The following is a 21,541-nucleotide window of genomic DNA, read 5'->3' as shown; positions in this document are numbered from 1 at the left end:
GGTTAACCCCAAACTGTCTCTCACTCTAAGATGATAATTGCTTAAAGGGTAATGAACTAGAAGAAATTAAAGCTTTTCTCAGGCCAAACAATGAGCAATTTTCTTCTCTGCATTTTAGAAAATACTGAGGGTTTTTTTTTTAAATTTAGTGATACCAATATCTACTAGGTTATAATTTTTTTGTTTCAACAGTCCAACCATCTGTCTTGAAAATACACATTACATAAAAAAAAATTAAATACCTCCTCAGTTGTGTACACATTTTAACCACTTGAAACATATAATGGACTACTGTATAAAAAAGGGGGGTTTTATCACCCGATTTTGTGCTGAACAGGCTACTGACGCAGGCACTGACATTTTCATTCAGGCTGTCACCTTTCCAAGACTACCGGGTTTTTACAAGTGACACTTTTACTTCTTCTTCACACAAAGTTTAAAGAAGGAAACACAAAGCTATTGGTTTCTTAAGTCTTTTACAACTATGGTTTTAAAATGGGTCAGTTCTTGGGAGAGGGTAAGAGAAGTGACCCATAGAAGGGCTTTGAAATTATCCCTAGTGATGATCACCACACTTGACTGGCTTCAGGCATTGCGCAAGCAGCCCCTTCACATCACGCTCAACTCCTGCACGTGGATTTATCCGTTTTCAGGAAACAGGATGTACACTGAAACAGTCAGGTATGAGATGTTTGCCTTGTCAGAAATACAAATAAGACTGAAAGATACCAGTTAATTTGATTACGCTCACCATATAATGATCAAATTATTACTCACAGGAGAAAGACCAAGAATGACTAATGACATATTATACAACCTGCTAAGTACTATCCCTTTGACTAAAAAAATACGGGGCACAGAAGTACTTTTTTTTAGATCAGCCACGTTGCAGTCAGTAGGCAGAGTGAGTCATCGTCCAACTCATGAAACTGCTGCTTTCTAAAGCCTCCTACTTGCTCCTCACACTGTTTAGGGAACCCGGTGCTAGCAGTAAGCAAATGTTACTATTAGTTTATAAATCTTCTGAAGGATCTGTAAAAACACACAAGAATCCAGTGCACTTTTCTGTATAGCGTTTTAAAACGGTTTGTCTCTTCCTTTAGTTAATAATAATGAAAACTCCCCAGAAGAAGCCCACCACCAGCTAACCACAGCCTTCTGCACCTCTGCAGAGCTGCTACCATCTGCTGTTCCACTGAACAGGTAACCAGTCAAGAGTGAATTCAAGATAACAACCCCACAAGCAAGGACTGAGCTTGAGCAAGGCGCTGAAACGAAAGTTCCCATTTTAGCTTTAAAGCACACATTTTCTGAACGCAATTGCCAAACCAAAATGTACCTCTATTTTAAGCCACCACTTTCCGGAATTTGTAACTGGTTTATAAACACATAATGCTGCGACGACGTTATTTTTACATATACACACACACATCTATATAAAAAGCTTGCTGGCAACAGCACTGGCCATACGACAACACGCCGAGCGGCGTTTCTTTTCCCACAACCCAATTAACAGCCATTGTCAGGCTGATCCCAAACGGCACTGAAGTAGCCAGAAAAAGAGATTCATCCTACAGACGCCAAGCGAAAGCATCCCGCCTGCCTAGGCAAGGGTACCTGTTCTCCCAAATCTCAAAACTCGAGCGGTCTCTCTTCAAGCCATTTCCGTCGGGTGTTTCAAGCTACTTATTAAGAGCATTAAGTCACTTTTCCCACAAAAGGCTCCCGGAGCCTGCGGGCTCCCGGCAGCGGGAGCGAGCGGTACCTGTGCCCTATCTGCCGTCTGGGAGAACTGCGCCGAATGCAGTAGCAAAACTTCCGCAGGCGGCGGAGGCCGGCCCCCCCCCGGCAAAGGACATCCTTCCTTCCTCCCGCCGCCCCCGGGCCGAGCCAGCCTCGCCCGCCCGCGCCGAGGGACCCGCTCCCACCGTGCCGCGGGGGGCGGCAGCCCGGCCCCGGCGCCTCCGCCGCGGAGCAGCCCTACCTTCAAACGCCCTTCAGGCCGCGCCCGCCGCCCCCGGCACAGCCGGCCCCGGCCCGGCGCCGCAGCCGCCGGCTGAGCCCCCCGCGCGGCCGCCCCCGCCGCCCGGTCAGCACCCGCTCGCCCCGCTCGGCCCCGCGGCCGCCGCAGTGCGGAGGAGCCGGGCCGGGTCCTGCCGGAGGGAGCGGGGCGGAACGGAACGGGCCGGGGGCGCCGCCGCCGCCGCCGCCGCCGGGCGGGATGGAGGGAACAAAGCGCCTTTGTGCGGCGGGGCCGGGCCCGCGCGTGCGGCGGCCGAGACCCCCCGCGCCCCCCGCCCCGGCACTCACGGGCCTTCCCAGGCTCATCGGGGGTGCGCTGCTCACACGGCCGAGCCCCGCGGCCCCGCCACCGACCCTCGCCCGGCGCCCGCCCGCCTCGCCGCAGTTGCCGCTGCCGCAGCCGCCGCCATGTAACCCGGCGCGGAGGGCAGGGAGGGGCGGTGCGGCGGCGGCTCCGCCCGCCAGGGGCGGCCCCGGGCGGCCCTCGGGGACGGGGGCGGGCCGGGAGCACCGCTGGAGTGTCGGTGCTGGGTACGGTGAGCCGTGCGGCTGACCGTGTGCCCAGCGGGGCCGGCCCGTGCCACAGCCGCTCGCTCACCTCACCGCCTCGCCCGTCGGCCTGAGGCACGGCGCTCCGGTGTGGCCGGCCGGCCCGAGGGGTTCGGCAGTCTCGAAGCACGGTTGAGTCAAGCACAGCACGGACAGGCGGAGGTGGAGCGCTGCGCGCCGAAGGGAGCGCGGCCGCGGCTCTGCCCGCCCCGGTGGCCGTGCGGCAGCCAGAGCAGCGGCACCGGGAGGCCCAGCGGGAACGAGCGCTGTCCCCGCAGCTGTCGGTGCGCCGGGCTCCAGCAGCGACAGGCGGGCAAGCGCCTGGCTGTCCCGTTCAACTGGCCCGGCGCCAAACGTCCCTCTTAGGCACAGAAACAAAAACAGTTGGAAGGCAACAGGCGGGTGCAGAGTTCCCTTCTCCGAAGGTGACATTTCGGCTCCGATGTTCTGCAGTCTTAATGTCATGGCGGATCTGAGTGTTCTCCGCAGAAGCATCTACAAATCTTTGCCATTGCTGTCGCCTCTAGATACCACGAAGGATTTCTCTCTTGCTAGAGCATCTGCCTTAACAGAGGCACTAAAAGACTGCTTTGCCCCAAAACCAAAACTAATACAGCAAAATAAAGAAAAATAATCAAAACTTTACATTTTCCCCCGAGACGTTTATAGAGCAGTCTTAGCAGGGAGGTAGAAGTATGAAGACGCCAAGCCTCTAGGTATCACAAGATCCTTACGCTTCTACGAACCCAGTTTCGGTGCAACTGACAAGGCAGGGTGCAGTTTTCCGACTGCAGTCCCTCAGATGCCTTTTCAGTACAGGATGACTCAAAAAGAGATAAAACAATTAATAATTATTTTTGCTGGTTAAACACAGGTTATTTATAGCTAGAACTGGGACAAAAGTTACATGCAATAGGGCTCTATTGCTCTGCTGCCATTTGGACAGAAGCATCCAACTGACCCTTGTACTTTTAGATCATGTAACTTTCTTTTTTTAAAAAATAAACAAGTAATATATGAACATCCAAGGATCTCCCTGCTCAGCTTTTCTAAAGTTTTTAAAGTAACTTTTAAACTCTCTTCAATTATGCAGCCAAACATTCTCTGTTTCAATTAACCAGATGCAGTGCTAGCTCTGACATTGACCCCACTACCAGGAGAGGTGACCTGGGCATTTGGTAGTGCAGCATTGTACCAACAGCACACATACAGAAGTCAGTAACCAAACTGACATTTTACATTACAATGCTTGCTAATTGATAGGCAGCTCACCATGCTGCCAGCAGTACAGAAAAGTCAGAAACAAGGCTGCAGTTCTTCTGCCCACCCAGCAAAACAGAGCTGGAAGATTACAGCACTGGCTGCTCCAGAAGGCCTGTATTTAAATAAACTCCATAAAGAAAAAACTGCAGGAGTGCATATTTGGAAGAGGTGATGTTAGGACGGCAACCAGAGCCAAGCCACAGAGGAGTTTTTACTTGAATTAAAGGAAGAGATTTGGGGCTTAAAAAGAAGGCAGCAGCAGCAGTGGTTGTATGTCTAAATCCAGAGCTATTTAGTTAATTAAAGAACCCCTCCATCCGTACATTATGAGAAACAAAAGAGCAAGCTGATCCTCAGATTCTAGAGTGCTGAAGTAAGAAAAATTTTATATTACATCCTTGAAACAGCACCTGGAGAGCCCATCATCTGTGTCCAGTGGGACTGTATGCCAATACCCTCAGTGTCAATTCAGTCAGGTGGAGAAGTTGTACATCCATGGAGTCTGCTCTGCAGCAACCCAGACTGTTTGAAAAGTAGTTTAACAAACACAGTGGAGGCTTACAGTAAGCAGCAAGCTTCCTCACTTGGGCAGCACATGCTCACTCATAAACCTCTCATAGCCCAGAAGTGCCACCAATATCTGGGTTCCTAATTCATAAGTCATGAACAACATTCTTTTTTTTTTCCCTCCAAATTCTTTTCTGCCATCCCAAGACTGTAGTTCATGGTAGGATTTAGTGAATGAGATCCTTCAATCTAGAGGAAAATCATGCTAGATGATACCAATCCGTTCTAAAATACTGTCAGATATTAACTGTCAGTGAAATGCAGAACAAGAAAAGAACTGGAATTCAAAGGTCATGAAGACCAGCAATTAAAAAATAATTAGAACTGAAGCAATGATTCATTTATTATATCCAAGTTCAAAAAGATCAAACAGTAAATTCCAGTGTAATATTTCAGTCCTGTGTGTGAATTGTTACTTGTGGCATAAAAGGGAACAAAGTATTTTTAAGTGTCCACACCCATTATGATTGGCAAGGGAAGAAAGATTTGGAGGCAGCTTGAAAAGGTTGCCCAAGGTAACTTGGCAGCTCCAGGCTTTTGTCTCAGTTTCACTGCTTCACTGAGCTTTTCTGCGAGAAATCTTTGCTTTCTTACAGTACATGTCTCTCTCTAATGAGTCAAAGTATTTTCAGAGGAGGCTCTGAACTTCGGTGTGAACCTCACAATAAGCAGCCTCCATCCCAGTGACTATTAAGGTATTTATGGTGTTACCTGGTTCTTGGCCTGCCCTGCAGGATCGGTTCCTTGGCCAGCTGTAAACTGGGACACACAGGGGAAGCCTCAGACCATGCCTGCTTGACTGATACATCCTCCCAGAAGAAGGCAAATGTGTCTTAGGATACATTTTTAAGGACTAGCTGTATTTCTTTCCAAAGTCTAAGATGAATTTTGCATGTGAATAGGGATGAGTTTAAAGAAAATATCTACTTATTAAAAGGGGATGGGGAAAGATTCAAAAAGCACTCAGTTTCTGCTGCCTCCTTGGCTTATTCCTGCTTATCTGTGCTCTGAGCCCTGAAGTAAGATTTAGTTTCCCTGGCACAGATTCCAAGAATTTTTAATAGTTTGAGTCTCCTTTCACTGCTGCCTCTTCCAATCAGCCTAGTTCTCTGCAGGTGTTAAGCAAAACCTTTACAAATCACTTGCTTTTCCAGCTTAGTTTCATAGTGCTGATGTTCAGCACAAACAGCACAGATAAATTTGAGTTTCACTGGCAACCCAACAGCTCAGGTGGCTTCATTTCTTGGGCACCTTCATTTCCTGGAAATGTCAGACTCTACCTTGCCATAACAGACACAGGGTTTTTTTAAATTTGTTCTTTTTAACACAAACACATTTTTCTAACGAGCGCTCACTCTCTGAATTTGCAGACTTTAAAATTTTCCCAAAAAATCCTAAAATATAATTCTTTACAGCATTATATCAGATAACCACACAGAGGTTGCCATCTTAGAAACTTTTAACAAATGTTTGCATCAAGATGCCTTTTTAATTAAAGTCTACTTGGTGGTAGGCAGAGCAACCTGGGCACAGACAACATTCTATCGCTTCATTTGCACTCACTGGGATGGACCTGACTTTGCTAGAGCAAGATTTGTACCATGTACATTCTGATCATGAAATAAACAATGACAGAGGACTTGGAATAAAGGAAAAAACATACCCTAAGATCTGCATTCCTGTGTGAAACAACAGACAGACTGGAAAAGAACAGACCATTAACAGAGACCAATTCAAACCAGAGGCAGCAAAGTACAAAAGGCAAATGGAGGTGGTAGAAGAAAGTCACTGAAGATATTCAACTTTGAAGCTAGAAATAAATGGGTTATGTGACATACTTTGGAAATTCCGTAGGACAAAAAGTCATTAAACACTTAGAACAAGTCATTGTTCCCCCTTGGTAGATTATCAGTGATCTAGGACACTTCAGTACAGCTGGCTGCATACAGCCCCCCTGCTTAAAATCACACAGTTTTATTGTCAAGCAATTGCATTGCCTACTTTCTCTATGTTTTATACAACACTTACCCAGGGGACAGAGCAGCTGCCTGAAGCAGGTTTGACAAAGCCATGACAATAAAGAGAGAAAAGGAAAGCTTAGAAAACTTTCCTTGTAGCTTGGTCATCACTAGAAGCATTAGCCCTCTGGGTGTAAGGAGCTCTCCCAGATTCTCAGCCTTTCATTTTTTCCTCACTATCAGTATTTCATGCACAGAATAGCAAACATGTTGAGAAATTTACTGATGTAGGCAATTAAGGCAGTATGTGTTAGGTTTAATTTTTTAGAGGATGACTAGTACCAACATTTTCACACTCAGGTGCTCCAAGTGACCCAAGTTACTTCTAACTTCCCAGCATGGGACATTAGAGGTGTGCTGGAGTCAGGCTGTAAATCCAGTCAGTGGATGAGTCCACAGCTGAAAAATATTCAACAGGAGGACAAGGCAAAGTATGGGATGAGGTGGAAACAAGAAGCACCAAATGTTTTTGTCCCAGTACTTCAGGTGCAAGAGAATTCAATGTGCAATGATTCTTCCCCATTCAGACCTTCAGCAAGGTATAATTCTCATCCTCACCTACAAAACCTCAAGTGAAGTAGTTAGGAGAACACATCTGCCAACTGAAGTGGCACCAAAACACAATTGTCTGAGGCCTCTGTGCTTGTTACTGCATAAGCTGAAGTGCTGCTGGAGTTGAAAGGCAGTGGTTATTATTTAAATATCTGTAACACCTTGAGTACTCCAAGGTGGAGAGATGTCCTTGAAGCAGGACTGGGTGCTCTCAGCAAAAAAATACATTTGGTTTTGGATCCCTGCTGGAAAATATGTCATCTTTTGGGCACAAGTTATAAAGGCCTGATGATGGATTTATACAGAACAATTCTGTGGTTTTGTAGAACTATTGCATTGCATTGCAGAAATATACATATTGCTATGCAGAACTGTTCTTGTTCATTCTTATAGCACTGTAAACCTTCCTACATGTAGCATTTTGATTCCTATTGCATTACAGAGATAAAGCCTCAGGTGTGATTGTAAAGACAGCTGGTGCTGCAGGGTTTGTAACTTACAGGGAAGAAAAAATTGGACTAACATTCACTAACATTTTCATCCACACCAGAATCCTCTTGAAATACACTTACAGGGGGCACAACTCAATACAAATCCATGGGTATTGTGAAAAGAGGGTGAAACAAACTGCATTGGGAGACACTTTAAGAAACTGTGTCTTTGTGAGTGCTCAGGCAAAGGCCGTCCTCCAGTTCCATTTGTTCCACACTCCGTGGTCTCCAGTGCACCCCAGCTCATGGATGAAGCTGTTTCACAAGCAAGCAGCACATTGGATGGCTAAAGATAAAGAGCCACACAGTGCCAGCAGGGCGAGGGCAGGTCTGTGCGAGGCTGGCATGAGTTCTGCTGCTCAGGGTGCATTTCGGCTGTGGCCAGCACCTTTTTGTAGGATTCCAAAAATAGCACTTACCAAAACCAGCAGGTAGACTGGAAGCACGCTGCTTCACAGAATGACTGCAACTGTCCCTGCCAGACTCCTACCCCAGTCAGTCTCCTGAAGCTAAAGAGACTGAAAATCTAAGAAATATCAAAAAGCAGGCACTTTGTATAGAACATCTACCAACAAATTATATGGTGAATACTCAGCATTGCAAAAGCTACCTTGAGTCACTTTTGTTGTATTGTCAAACATCAAAACCCAAACTTTTCATTTCGCTAACAAATACATTTTGGAAACACCTCCTCTCCCTTAATACTCTGTAATTTTTTCTCAGCACATCTCACCATCTATTTCTAAAGATTACCACTAAAAACATATGGGACTATTCAATTCCCCATATTCCCCAACACCATTTATATTCTAGCTTTCATTAAGGTTTTCAAGGTTGTTTCAGGTTTTCTCAGCAGTTTTGAGACGCTTGCTGGGAGGGATTACATTTCCAAAGTATTTGTTTTCTCATGAAAACTGGATTTTGCTTATGTGCCAGAATCAGCAGACGTTTTATAAATAGCTTTGGATAGATGACAGGAAATGATGCAAGATCTCAGGCCACTCTACAGAAGACAGCTGTTTGAAGTGCTGAGGAATGAAGGACTTGCACCATTGACTACTACACGGGGGAAAAATTAATGCACAGAAGCATCATTTGCTACAAAGGGTTTTAGGCTTATGAAACACAAGATCTCTTATTACAAGTCAAGCAAAAAATATTTGCTTGCAATTGCACTACAGTGAGAAACAAGAAAATTAATTTTTCCTTTGAAGAGGAAAAACTGACCAGAATTGTCTAAACTCGCTTTGTTTTTTACTCTTGGGGAGAAAAGACACTCTCCTTACATGCTATAAATGCCAACACACACATTGGAAATTCTCCAGGCTCTGACTGGTGCCAAACACTGGGATCATCTTCCTACCCTGGCATTTCCCATTAGCTTCAGCAAAGTCTCTTCCAGCTCAAAGTGCTTTAAATGGGCTCCAATAACACATGCCTAGAGGTTAAGCTGTGTCTATTCATCTCATCTGAAGAACTCCCTGTTACTCTTTGCAGTAGTAATGCAGAATGGAACACTAACTCCTGGTCTCATTTTGTTTCTATCAGCTCCCATGAAGATAAAGCACAGTAATTTAACCCCTAATAAATGCTTTATTTGGAATAGAGGCAAACTCTCAGCATTCTTAAGTTTATGACAAAACTTTGAACAGATGTGATCTTAACACAGTGACGCCAACCTTCTCCAGTACCAGGCTGGGTCCTTTTCCTAACAGAAGGAAGCACTTCTCAGACACTCCCTGCCCCACTGTGGACTATGTGCTATACATGGAGGGCTACTAAAATCAGTGAGAAATACACAGTGTACCTCCCCAGCAGGTTGCTTTTTCAGTCAGCCAGTCCAGAGAGTGATGCATTTAAGCCTCTACATTCCCATGTTACAGTTCAGCATCATGTGGGCCTCCAAGCAGGTGTGGACTGTTCTCCCTTCTGTCTGAGCACTGGAAGAGTGTCAGCATTAGGCACACAACTCATCTGCACACTGCATAACCACAGTGCTTTCTCCCTCAGAGACAGCATTGGGAGGCTCGCCTGGAACTTCTGCCGAGGTTTTACTTCAAGAGAGAATGGCATATTTGATCACTCTCATGACTGTACCTCAGAGGCATCCTACTTTCAGAATGGATGGTTTCTACCCAGGATTTTTGAGTTATCTGTCCTTCTGACAGACAGAAGAGCCTAGAAGCACTCCCACCTAGGAAAGGAATAAATAATACATGACACATTTTTTGTACTGAGTAACTCATTTTACCCATGATCTACACTTCTGTAAGTAAGAAGAACAAACTCCTTTTTTTCTCTTTTTTCAGTAAAGACATTAAATCTGACTGAATCTTTGTTATTTTGGAAACGTAAGGTTTATTACCTCTCTTAGAGGTACAACAGTGCTGAAACTGGGTCAACCCAAACTTTTTCAGCTAAGGGCTAGACAAATGAAATGCATCTGTCCATGTACACACTGCAGGACAGAAAAACAAATCCACTTGTTAGTGGATATTAGCACATACACATACTGTGTGTGTGCAGAAGAGGAGAGGACCAGAGAAGGTGGGCAAGGCTGTCAGCCTTCGCAAAGCTCAGTGAGAGGTCCAGTGCCAATTGGTCCAACTGAGCAGAAATACCCACATTGGACACCCCAGTGCTGAGGAAGCTCTGAGAAACAGTCAACCCAGAAAGTTATCTCATTGAAGGGTTATACCTAGAGGTTCTTTCATTATATAAATAGCAAAATTTACCCTACAAGTGAGCTGGAATTAAGAAAGATGAAGAGGTAGAGAAATCTTCTGCTTATAAGTGCATCAGCATTATCTTACCTCCGGCATATCTTTAAACAGTTTTCAACTGCAAATTTCAACAGTCAAAAACTGTTAAATGAAAACTTAAGAGATACCCCATGCACCTAAAGCTGTATTTTTTGAAAAGAAAAAGCTATTCTCCCTCATTCTTTGTGTTTTATGAAACACTGGAGAGCCATCTAAGCCTCAATTAAATAAAACCAATTCCCGATAAACTTATTTTAGTAAACACAAAAAGTTGCTAACCATTATCTCATATTTCTTCTTATTGTTTAATCAGGACACTCCCAAAACAAAAGCAATCAAGATGAGTCAAAGAAGATGAGTTCCAACCTTTGGACCAGCTCTAATTGCAATATTTAGTTCTCATGATTGCTGCAAGTCAGCAGACTCCAACATGATAAAAGTGTTCACGTGTACTCCCTGGCCTACTCCAGCATGGCCCTGTGTGACAGCAAGAGCTGCCACACAGTTCCTGTGTGTAATCTGATGTCCCTAGCTCACAGCAGCACAAACCAGCTGACAGACCTTCTTGTGCCCCTTACATCCCTTATCACAGAGGTTAGGTGCACAAACCCTTTCACTCGTGTTCAGTGGTGGGAGGCTATTTGTGACAAGGCCAGGCAGCACTGTGGGAGTTCTCACTTGGCCACCCAAAGCAATCAAGAACCAGCTTAGCCACCAGACAAGAGCAAGCAAACTCTTCCTGTGTCTTGAAATGGTGGCCCAGAGGTGTAAGTCTGCAGCTTACAAACCTCTCACCATGTTCTTGCTGTTAACCTTTCCAGGAAAGCCTGTCTATCCTTGATTTCTGTGTTGGAAAAGGTTTATCCCAGAAATTGAGGATACACAGAAGACTCAGCCCTTGCCTTCAGAGTCAAACCATAGTGCCAGGGCTGGACTAGGAATCTCATTACCATTGCTCAAGCCATCCTGCTCCAAGGGCAACTCTGAGGAGGACTTAAAACTTCCAAGCCTGTCTGTCAGAGATGCTTTACAAAGACTTCACAAAACAGCACAATATTTATCAAAACCAAGGCGGTGATTTTCCCCTCAACCCAACAAAGGTTTCAAGATGCCAGCTATTTCTTTTCTCCTGACAGACTACCCAAGCTGGTATTTCCACAACTGCATGGACTATCTAGATACTTCCTAGAAGTACAGAGTAAAGTGAGATTATTATGGTTTGTGATAATATCCCTGTTTAAGTAATTAAGGCAACTCATTTGCTTGTAGTAAAATTGATTCAAGGACTCCATCTACAATTTATGAACAAAGTACAGCCCTGTACCCCGTGTTTATCATGCCAGGTCCAAAGACGTTTGTTAGTAAACAAAGCAAAGTAGTCATTGCTAGGCAGCAGGGAGGCAGAGGCAGGGCTTGAACAGGCTGCTGTCAAGTAAGAAATGTCAACAAAGAACCTGCGGGGACTGCTGAAATAAGGGAAACAGCAGGGCAGTAATGGAAACTTTTGAACCTTTTCACACAGAGGAACAAGAAGATTTATCTTTCTAATTGCTGAAATGTTTCAGTTAGCAGGAGAACACAGGAATATGGGCCTTCATGACAGCTAGTAAACTTCTCTGACCTTGGAAGGGAGCTCCGTGTGACATGACAATCACAGTAATCAGAACAGGCTCTATCTGCTCTGATACAGCTTTAGTGCAGGGACAGGCATTCCTTTTTCTCCTCACAAGTGCTCAGTGCTCTCCTTCATCCATTGCACAAGACAGTGCTCACCTGATTACCAGCAACTGGAGACCAACAAAAAATAAAATCAGTGTACTGCCCTATGTGCTATTCATCACATATTGCCCCAGTCTGAGGACAGAACCACCAGGACAGGGTTTAAGGGCTCTGCAAATAAACATTAAATTAGTTTCTACAATCTGCAAGAACGTCAAAATATTATCATTACCACTCTTCTAAACTGAATCACAAAAGAACAAGGTGAAAGTAGCCCCTAGTAGCAGATTCAAGATTACTAGAACTGAATTTTGCATGGGTTTGGCACATTATTCCACTGTTCAGTTTTTCAACTCAGTTTTCAAAGTCCTTGGTCCTGGCACCAAGTACTGATCCCCAAAGGTCTGAATTCTCAGTTTGCAAGTTATTCTAGGCTTTGTCCAGGCAGTTCTGATTTTGCCCCGCACCAGCAGCCCCTGAGTAGCTGAGCTTGTACACCCTGAGTAGCTGTTTTGGTACACCCTGTGCCAGTCTCTCAGAGCCCACCTAGTTTCTCCAAGTCTATTCCCATTTCCTGGTTTCTGTTTTCTTTTCCCCTGCCCAGTTAAAGTCTCAGTTTTACAAGCTTTCTCTCCCAGCCTATTTCTGAGAAGTTCCCTACCTATTTGGTCCTTATTTCTTCCACATATGAGTCAGGTAGCTGCTGGAGCCAACAGGAGCCACTAAAAGCAATACATGGGAGGAACAGTCCACTTAAATTCAATTAAGGTGCCCAATTCCAACATAACCTGCAGAAGCCTGTGGATGCAGTCACAGGAAAATTTCTGTTCAGGAGTTGTATGGGCTTGAGCACACCCAGGACTCACAGCATGGGAATTTATCTGCTAACAAGATCTCCCAGTCTGCAAAAACTGAAGTCTCCAGTTCGTGAACACCAAGAAAAATAAAGCATGATTTTTTTGATTCTGGATTTCAAGACTGTCCTCCTCTGCTGAAACAGGCAAGAAGAGTATTTTAAAAACTTCTTTTCATTTGCTTGTTTTTAAGTAGGGCAAAATCAGTGATCTCCTCTGCCCCTGTTCCTGTAAAATAAGCTAAACTTTCCAGCACAGTTCAGATTTGGTAATCCACCTGGCACAAAAATGTTTCTATCCAAAGAATTAGCCATCAGCAAAGTCTTGTTCTACCAAAGAACCTTGTCTGAGCCACCAAGAGGCTGCAAGTGCCCAAGTTCTGTGCCTCTGCTGCCTGCAGGTGCAGCCTCTCCCCTCTCTTCTGCCATGCCCAGAACAGACACATTCACACCTTCCCCCTGCAGAAAGTGCACAGAAAAGCTACCACGGGCTGCCTCAACCCTCCAGGGTGCCTTCTGATATTCCCGGGCATGAAAGCCACTGGCTGTCGATGAAGGTGGTGGTAGAAGAATGGATTAAGGAGGAATGGGATTAAGGAGGAAAAGAAGTGGCTCAGAGTGTTTCTGAGGAAGAAATGTCCCTGTTAGTGCCATCCCCATGGCTGGGTGACAGATTGCTGGAGCACAGGGTGCCAGGGAGTGAGGGGCACCCACTGTTGTGATGCAGAGGACCTTATCCAATCTTCTCTTCCCCTTCACAAACCTATTTTGGGAAAAGGCCCTCAGCAGTGCAAAGCAGGAGGCTGTAAGAAAATATCCTGCTCTCCAGGACAAAGATTTTTCCTATTCTGTTGCTCCAAAAGCCTCTCTTACCACCCAAACCCTGCTGCTTGCCTGGTGTCCTGGGTGCAGACCCCTCACTCCTCACTGCAGCTGCTGCTGCAGAGCTGTGGGACAGCCAGTGCCAGGGCAGGCAGGGGACACAGAGGTACAGGGAGACACTCCAACCATTAGGGGAATGTAACAGTGAAGGAGATGAGGAGCTAAGCGTTTAAATAATCTCCATCACCAGCTTCTCTCTAATCTCAGGTTTTGGCTGGTTGGAGAGATGGACAGGAACCACATGTGACTGCGTGCAGGGGATGAGGAGAATGTCAAATTAGCCCAGCTTTCTGATAGTTACACGGCCATAATTTCTTGTTCTTTCCCTTGTATCCTATGTCAAAAGCATTCCAAGTCCTGCTGCCTCCCCTAAATCCTATTCAGAAAAGCTAGACCTCACAAAGCAGTTTTCCAATGTGTTGAGTTCAGGTTTTGTGGCTCTGTTTGACAGTTTTACATTAACTCCCAACTGAGCAAAAGCAAGCAGGTCACTGAACACTAGGAGTGCAGGACTCTTTGCCCAGATGCCTTGCCTGGGTTCGCTGTACTTCTCAGAGCCCCACCGAGACTCGGCAGGGTCTGTCCCACCCCTCTGCCACTCAGCAGCAGGCAGATGCGAGCAGGAGCCCTCGAGGAGAGGCAGCTCGTCCCAGCACTGCTGCTGCAGGGGTTAATGCAGCAGCACAGCACCGAGCCCACCCGCTGTCACCTGCGGGACCTCTCGGGACACCCACAGCTGCGGGAGGGGCTGTCCCGCCTGCAGCAGCGACACAGACTGCCTGGAGCCCTCCAGCATCACACTGGCTGCCGTGGCAGGCACAATCTAGGAAATACTTCTCCAAGCCCGCCCGTGTGTTCTTTAAAACAAGCTTTTATTTCTGCTGCTGCTGGTGGCAGAAAATAACCTGAGTCCCCAGTCTACCTTCGGTTATATTTTTCCGTGTGCGGAGCTGAAGCTCTGAGGCTCCTCTCCCTCTGCAGAGCAAACACAGCATTTGCAGGAATAAATCTGCACTTATGTAAGTTTCTGAGAATGCCAAGTTGAAAGTCTGACAGAAGAAAAACTCCTGGTAAAATCCTATTTTTTGTCTTTTCAAGAGATCTAATCTATCTTCTGTGCATTCCTGACCTTCAGAAAGCATTTTCATCTCACACGTTAAGTATAACAATCCTCTTAACAGGGAACATTTTGTTAGAGCTTTAAATTGGGTTACGTAAATTATTTGTAGTTCTGACAGCAGGTTTCTCTTCCGTCCACGAGGACAGTTGTTATGAGATTGCTACAAGGTTCATTTGCAATCACTGCAGATAATCATCTGAAGGGACTGTTTGAAAGGAGATTTTATCTGGGGCATATGCTACAAGTTTGTCAAAGCCTTTTATAAAAACAGCATTTTTGCCAAATAATTAGCAGTACAGTAACATGCATGAGAATTAAGACATGCCTGATGTGAATGATAAACCGAGTGAACAAAAGTTTTTCTAAGTTCCACAAACTTTAGGAGGTACAGAACACAAAGGGGAAAACCTCAGCAATATATATGTATATAGGTGGTACTGAGCACATCTCAATCCATGGTTTTACTTTTTTTGATTGCAGTAGGAATTGCAAACACTCAGGACGAGGCTCTTTGTACTCACTATGTACTTGTTCAGAAAAAAATAAGAGTGAAACAATTATTTGGAAGTTGCAGCACTACTTTTAGCATTGTATCAGAGCAGTCAGTGACTTAAAAACACAGTTTGCAGTACTCTCTTTCCATTCTTTCTTCTCGCCAGCCTCTATTCAGACACGGGCTAGACACTGGTTTTGAATGGGAAGAGTTCTCTGGCAGCAGAGCCCTCCTGCCTCCCTTTCTCTTGTCACTACTAAGGCTGACTGGGGAAAAACATTTCTACTGATTTCATCATGGGTGGGAAAAAAAGGCATCATTTATAAATCTGGATTATTATTTAGGTTCCCTATTACATTTATGAGCTCTTAACCCCCCCAATAAAGCAATATTTTATTAAAATTGGAAGTATTTTGTTTGACTTCAAGAACAATTATTTACTTAAACAAAATTTTAAAATGGAAAATTTCAAATGAAAATATGGACATTTAATTTTTGTAAGAGCATTTCAGATTTTTTCTCCCTAAGCAACAGGAACAAAAAGTTTCATCCAATACTACATACAAGCAAATACAGTAAACCAAATTTCTGCAATCCTGCAGGCATTACATTCTCCACGACAGTGGTGCAAAAACCAACAAACCCTTCTGCAACACCAGAGTACTCCAAGGAGCAACATTTTCAAGGAGAAGAAAACCTGTGGGTTTGTAAATCACATGCACACATGCACAAACACAAGAACCATGCAAAAGGTGCTCAGCAGAGAGGACCTTTACCCGCAAAACTTAACATCTACTAACATTTCCAGATCTGCCCAGGAATGCTTCACCTTGCTATTTCCAATTGTATTGAGCTAACTCGTGGTGTTTTACCTTTGCCTCCCTTTCTTTAGTCAATGCCAAACATTTAATTTCAGCAATTTATACAGAGTTGTCTCATGGTTTTATTAGCAGTCTTTCTTATTATACTTTATCTACAGAGAATGCAATGCATTAGGAGTTCTAGGGACAATGTTAACTATTTCTCTGAATTATCTAGAGACACTAGCTGATTAATATGAAATTATTTTATTTCTATAAAATACTATATTATTATTTTGATAAATCTCAAAGAGAAAGATGTTTCTAACTGTTAGTCAGAAAGGTTGATCTTTATACTTCTTTCTCTCTAAACAAACAGAACTCATGGGAGAATACACACAGACATTTAACTTACCATTACTGCAGCTATCTTTTGACTTCCTCAGTATCATTAATATTTAAGCAGAAAGAACAGAACAAACAATTATCCTAATGATAACCCACCAGAACTAACAAAGTAATTTTTAAAAAGTCATCCAGAAGAAGTGAGAAGGTCAACCAGAAAACGCGAGTCAGGAATAGCTGTGCTCCGATGAGGAGGGGAAGGTTATGTTGCTGTGATATGAGTAGTGCACAGCTGTTACTCTAGTAATAATTCATCATATTAATATTTAAATGAGAGGAGGGGGAGGGCACGAGATTGTGTGTGACTCAACAGTCCCTCCCTGTCCTCAAGCAGAAAAATAGGCCACCAATACAGAAAGAGCATTAGGAGCAACAGAGTGGGAAGGTTTGTTTTCATTACCTCATGAATAAAAGTGGGCAAACTGGTCCCTGAAGAAGTCTAGAAATTATCCTGCTTTTACTATAGCAAGTCAAATTCTGTTTCTAGTCTCAGAAGGAGCCATTGCCTAATGAACAAATTGATCCAGCAACCAGTGCTCTAGGTCTGCACGTGGTGTTTCTTGGATTTCAGTGTATTTCCAGCAAGCTTTCTCCAAGGAACTGCCTGTAGGAGTTTTGCCTGGCAGTTCCTCACAGGTAATTGCTGAATTGCTGCTGTACTTTGCCATTTATCTAAAGACACGTTTGTAAAAACATTTCTTTAATGTGGGCTAGCTTACCTCCAGGCTCACTGCATTGCCTGGGCCCATTGGGGTCTCTGGCTGGGCAGGCCAGGAGACCTGAGCAGGAGCAGGAGTGTCTGGGGTGTTGTGAGGAGCAGAGCCTCAGCCCTGGGGAGCCTGGTGGAGCTGCTAGAGGTAGAGCAGCAACACCCAGCAACAGCAGGCTCAGCTCAAGGTGGAGGGCTGGAGCAAACAGCTGATGCAGGCATAACCCAGACAGATGTGGGTGGCATCCCTGGCAGGAGAGGCTGCCTGACTATGCTTGGTTGCATATAGAGTTGCACAACTCTATCCAACAACTCAATATAAACACACCTCTCACATGCTGGGTTTTGGGAGTTTGGGATTTTCTTTTGAATTCTGTACTACTCCCTTCTCTTAGTTAGCAGCAAAGTGTTACTATGAAAGCACTGGCTGAGCATCGCCTTGTTGGCTAAGTAACTCTAAAATGGTAATAAGCAACCATTCAACCAGAAACACAGACATGGACTCCAGAGATGGCCATGAGGCTAAATAACAAATAGTTTGTAACAGAACAAATCCACAGAAAAGCATTCAGTTTAGTGCTTGGCATGAAAATACAGGGTACACAAGGTATAACTGTTAGGAGATGCCAAACTCACGCAGTAATATCAGTTTTCAGCACACCAAGGTAAATTCTTCATCAGAAATTTTCTATTTTTTCCTATTTAAGCAAAGATTTTCTTCCTTCCTTTCATTTTGTTAGCCTAATCCTTCACGAACAAGTTTGCAAACAACCTGAGTTAATATTGATATTATTTTTGGCTGTCTGTTACGAAGGTTTGTTTACTGTATCCTGTACAAAATGATCTGTTATTAATACATTGCAGAAAACACCACTCGTCAGATCTTTTCCATATCCATTGTCAGCATCCCAGCAAAGTAACCTTTTAAAACTGATCTTCATGACTTGCTGCAAAGATTTTTACATAAAGCTGAATTAGGCCCCTGGACATGTCGGAGGAATGGGGAATATTGATCCAGGCTGCTTGCAAGAATAGATGCCAAGGGTCTGCAGGACAATACCTCTTCTCTGTTTTAGTAATTACACTAACACATCAGTTTGCAGAGGTTGGGTTCTTCCTTCCTGGATTTTAGTAGTGCTGGAGGAAAAGACCTCCCACAGTGGCTTTAATCCCTGGCAGAGTCCTCCCTCCAGCCCCACTACTGCTCCTGCCTCATGGGTAGGACAGATACCTGAGGCTGGAGTTAGCCACCTAATGCACTTAGACTGATGTATCAGTTTAAATCAGAAGAAAAACGGTGGACAAAGACTAAAAAGTTTTTGCAATCACTGAATAGCTAATTGAAGGCGAATGTGCCATGGAAGATAAACATTTTCAGGTACAGATTGGGCCAGTTGACAGATTTAATAGCTTCCATAAAATACCAGATTGCAACAGCTTTCATAATTGTTTTTATAGGCAACCATCAATTTCCATCTGGGCTCGGTGGCTACCAGATCTGTGTGTGAAGTTTGAGGAAGTGCAGAAGCCCAGGCTCAGAGCTGCTCTTCTTTCAGTGACAGAAATTGCCAGTTTAATCCAAATCCATGGTCTCAATTCAGAAGAGGCCACAGCCTCTGTTGATGAGTACTTTTGAGGTTAAGGTTTTTTCAGGCTTTGTCTAATGCCTGCTCAAATGCCACACCATTCCAGCCTATGCTCTTAGTTAAAAAGGAAAAAAAGAAAGGCAAATTCATGCTTGCCCAGAGAACAGAGGGGTTGATGTGAAGTGCCATGCTGGCACCACAACCCCCAAACCCTCATCATATGCAAATTCTAATTGAATTAGCAGATGCTAAAGGTGCAACCACCTGATGCAAGTGGCTGGATACAGCCCTGGCATGGCCCAACACAGCCTGCATCTGTGCCCAACCTTCCCTTAACCAGATGGGCTCTGTGGCTTGGTCTTCCTGCTTGAAACTGGGCATTTGAGCTTCCCTAAGGCCACTCAAGGGGAAAAACTCCCCTCTGGCTCTGCCAAGGCCACGTGGTCCACTTGAGATACTAACCTCTCAGAAGTGGAGCTCTCAGAAGTGCTGAGTCTAATTTAGATTCCAAGTAACAGCGGCAAGGCTTACATAGTTATTTAACAGTCAAAAGAGAGGGGTAGGCTTTTTATAGTCTAAACTTTATGAAGTGATAAAGATCTATTAATCATCTAACATGCAGTTTATCTACAGACAAATAGGATTAAAAATAGAGCAGGTAGTTTCGGCTCCTTTTTTTTTTCCCCTTAATTGGCATGAGAGCAGCAAGCTGGCAGATGAAGAAAAAGAAGGTTGCTGAGGATGCCGAGCACAAGGCTATGGCTGAGCTGCAACCAGAGCTCTCTCAATTATTTTCTCTCCCTGATGAGAGACCAGATCTCAGGTACCCTTGAGTGGCCCTTTTCTGTAATGAGGATCTCAGTATTTGGCCTATTCATATTTTTCATTTCATTTCTCTGCACTTGGTCCAGGAAATCATGAGGCTTGTCTTGGCATTTTACCACAGGAATCAATGCAAAGATTTCTTCCTTTTAAGTGCTTGGCTCTGCCTCAGAGTTTTTTAATCTTTCCTTTCCTAAATGTAACTGATTGACAGGAGTGTGCATCCCTGCGTCAATTTTCAACTCATGTTCCTAATAGCTTAACTTGAAAGAAATACAGTTTCACAAAGAATTTTCCTTGGGACAGTCTGGAAACCCTTCTTGTCAATAAATAATTTCTACCAAGTGAAACACTAACAGAGCTATGCTGCTCAGCTAAGTAGACTGTGAAACATTAACCTCCTTCCCTGTCCCGTGGTGGCAGAGACTGTGTTTTGCTGCTTTGTGACCCATGACTGACCTCACTGTGAACTCCCATATTTTCAGCACACCTCCTTGAGGTTTGTGATTGAGTTGGCACCTATATTTAAAGAAGCAGATGGGAACAGCAACTTTCATTTCTTCCTTGTTTCTGTTAGGCATTATATACAGTGAGAGTGGGGCAGATAATGCCAGGACCACTCTTCCCCATCCAGGACACAAATTTGTACCTGTTGCTGCTGGACAGGAGCCGTGACTCTGGAGATGCCAGGGCTGTCATTCCATGGAGCTCCAGGACCTTGTGATAAATTCCTGAGGGTGTCAGAGGGTGATAAGCTCTGGGAGAACTCTTCACACTCCACCAAGAGAGGGTTTGTTCAGAAGAAGATCATGAGTGATGCCAGAGCAGCACATGGGCAGGAGCAACCTCATCAGCACCCTGATTGACACCTATGCCTCTGGCTCTTCCCTATCCACTCCTTCCAACCTCACCCCTCCACTGAATAAGTTTCTCTACACCCACACTTCTCCACACCCACAGTTCTCTCTCCTTCACCTGTCACAATAAGCACCCTGGCTGTGCTGGCAAGCCCACGACACCCTGTTCCCTCCTGTTAGCAGGCTCAGAAAAGGAAGCCTTGCTCAGGCACCTGCTCTTGGGGTGCAGCCAAGCAGAACACCAGACCTCCCTTCCAGCCACATCTCCAGAAGACCTTTTCTCATGATGGCATTGCCCTGCACAGGGATCCATCTCAGAAGGGCTGCATGACTTTGCCAAGCCTGTGCCAGCAGCCCAGAGCTATTTTATAATTAGGATGCTTCACTCAAACAAGACAAGTTGTTAAGAGACATGTAGAAGAGAAGAGTGTTTTGTGGATAGGGCTGGGTAAAAAGAAGGCAGTTGAATGTCCTCACAAAGAACACTGATCCAAGAAGGAAAGGATTTTTCTTTTAATTAAAAGCCAAACCAGACCAAACCCCACTTTTCCCTCAGTGTCAGCAGAGTGCCCAGCCTGCTGTGGATAGGTTGCTACAGCCCTGCTCACTGGCCCAGGCCTGACAGTGCTGCCTGGGGAGAAAGAAAAAAGCCAAACCAAACAAAAAATCCACTCTTACTCAGAAGTCAGTCCTGTAACCTGTACACAGCACCACAGCAGAGCCAGGACAGCCAGGAGAGATCAGGCAGTGTGTGGAACGAGCTCACCCAGCACAGAGTCCACCGCTCCGGGAGGGCCCTGCGCTGCCGCCAGGGCCGGCTGAGTCTGGTGTGAGCAGGTCCCTCTGTGTCCCTTGTGCCCGAGCTTCTCTCTGGAGCCTGTGCTCTCAGGGGCCCTGAGCAGACCTGAGGGACACGGGGGACAAAGTACATGCCATGTTCTGGCCAGGCTTTGCCAGGCAAAAGGTAACAAAGGGCGCTAAGCTGCCTCGTGCTTCTGGGCGTGAGACTCAGCTTTGGGTGCCCATTTGCTCGCTCAGTAAGAGGTGCCCAGTACCAACCTGCTCAGCTCA

The 21,541-nt window shown here is 45.1% G+C and overlaps 1 protein-coding gene across 3 annotated transcripts in view; it reads right to left on the bottom strand.

The window, feature by feature from the left end:
• The window catches only part of MAPK6 (mitogen-activated protein kinase 6), a 28,917-nt gene extending 12,214 nt beyond the window's left edge, over positions 1-16,703 (bottom strand). The window contains exon 1 of one of the 3 annotated variants that reach the window (XM_085070644.1): positions 16,507-16,703. The gene's annotated coding sequence lies outside the window, so the exon portion shown is untranslated. Of the gene's footprint in view, positions 1-1,617; positions 1,638-2,310; positions 2,469-16,506 lie in introns of those variants that run through there. The other 2 variants (XM_085070643.1, XM_085070645.1) reach the window with 2 other exon arrangements.
• Positions 16,704-21,541: the final 4,838 nt, after the last annotated feature.

This window comes from Lichenostomus cassidix, chromosome 10 (assembly GCF_008360975.1).
Source record: "Lichenostomus cassidix isolate B80296 chromosome 10, HeHo_3.0, whole genome shotgun sequence".
In the NCBI taxonomy this organism is placed as follows: Eukaryota; Metazoa; Chordata; class Aves; order Passeriformes; family Meliphagidae; genus Lichenostomus; species Lichenostomus cassidix.
The sequence above is the reverse complement of the archived record's forward strand: the minus strand, read 5'-3'. Positions and strand labels throughout refer to the sequence as shown.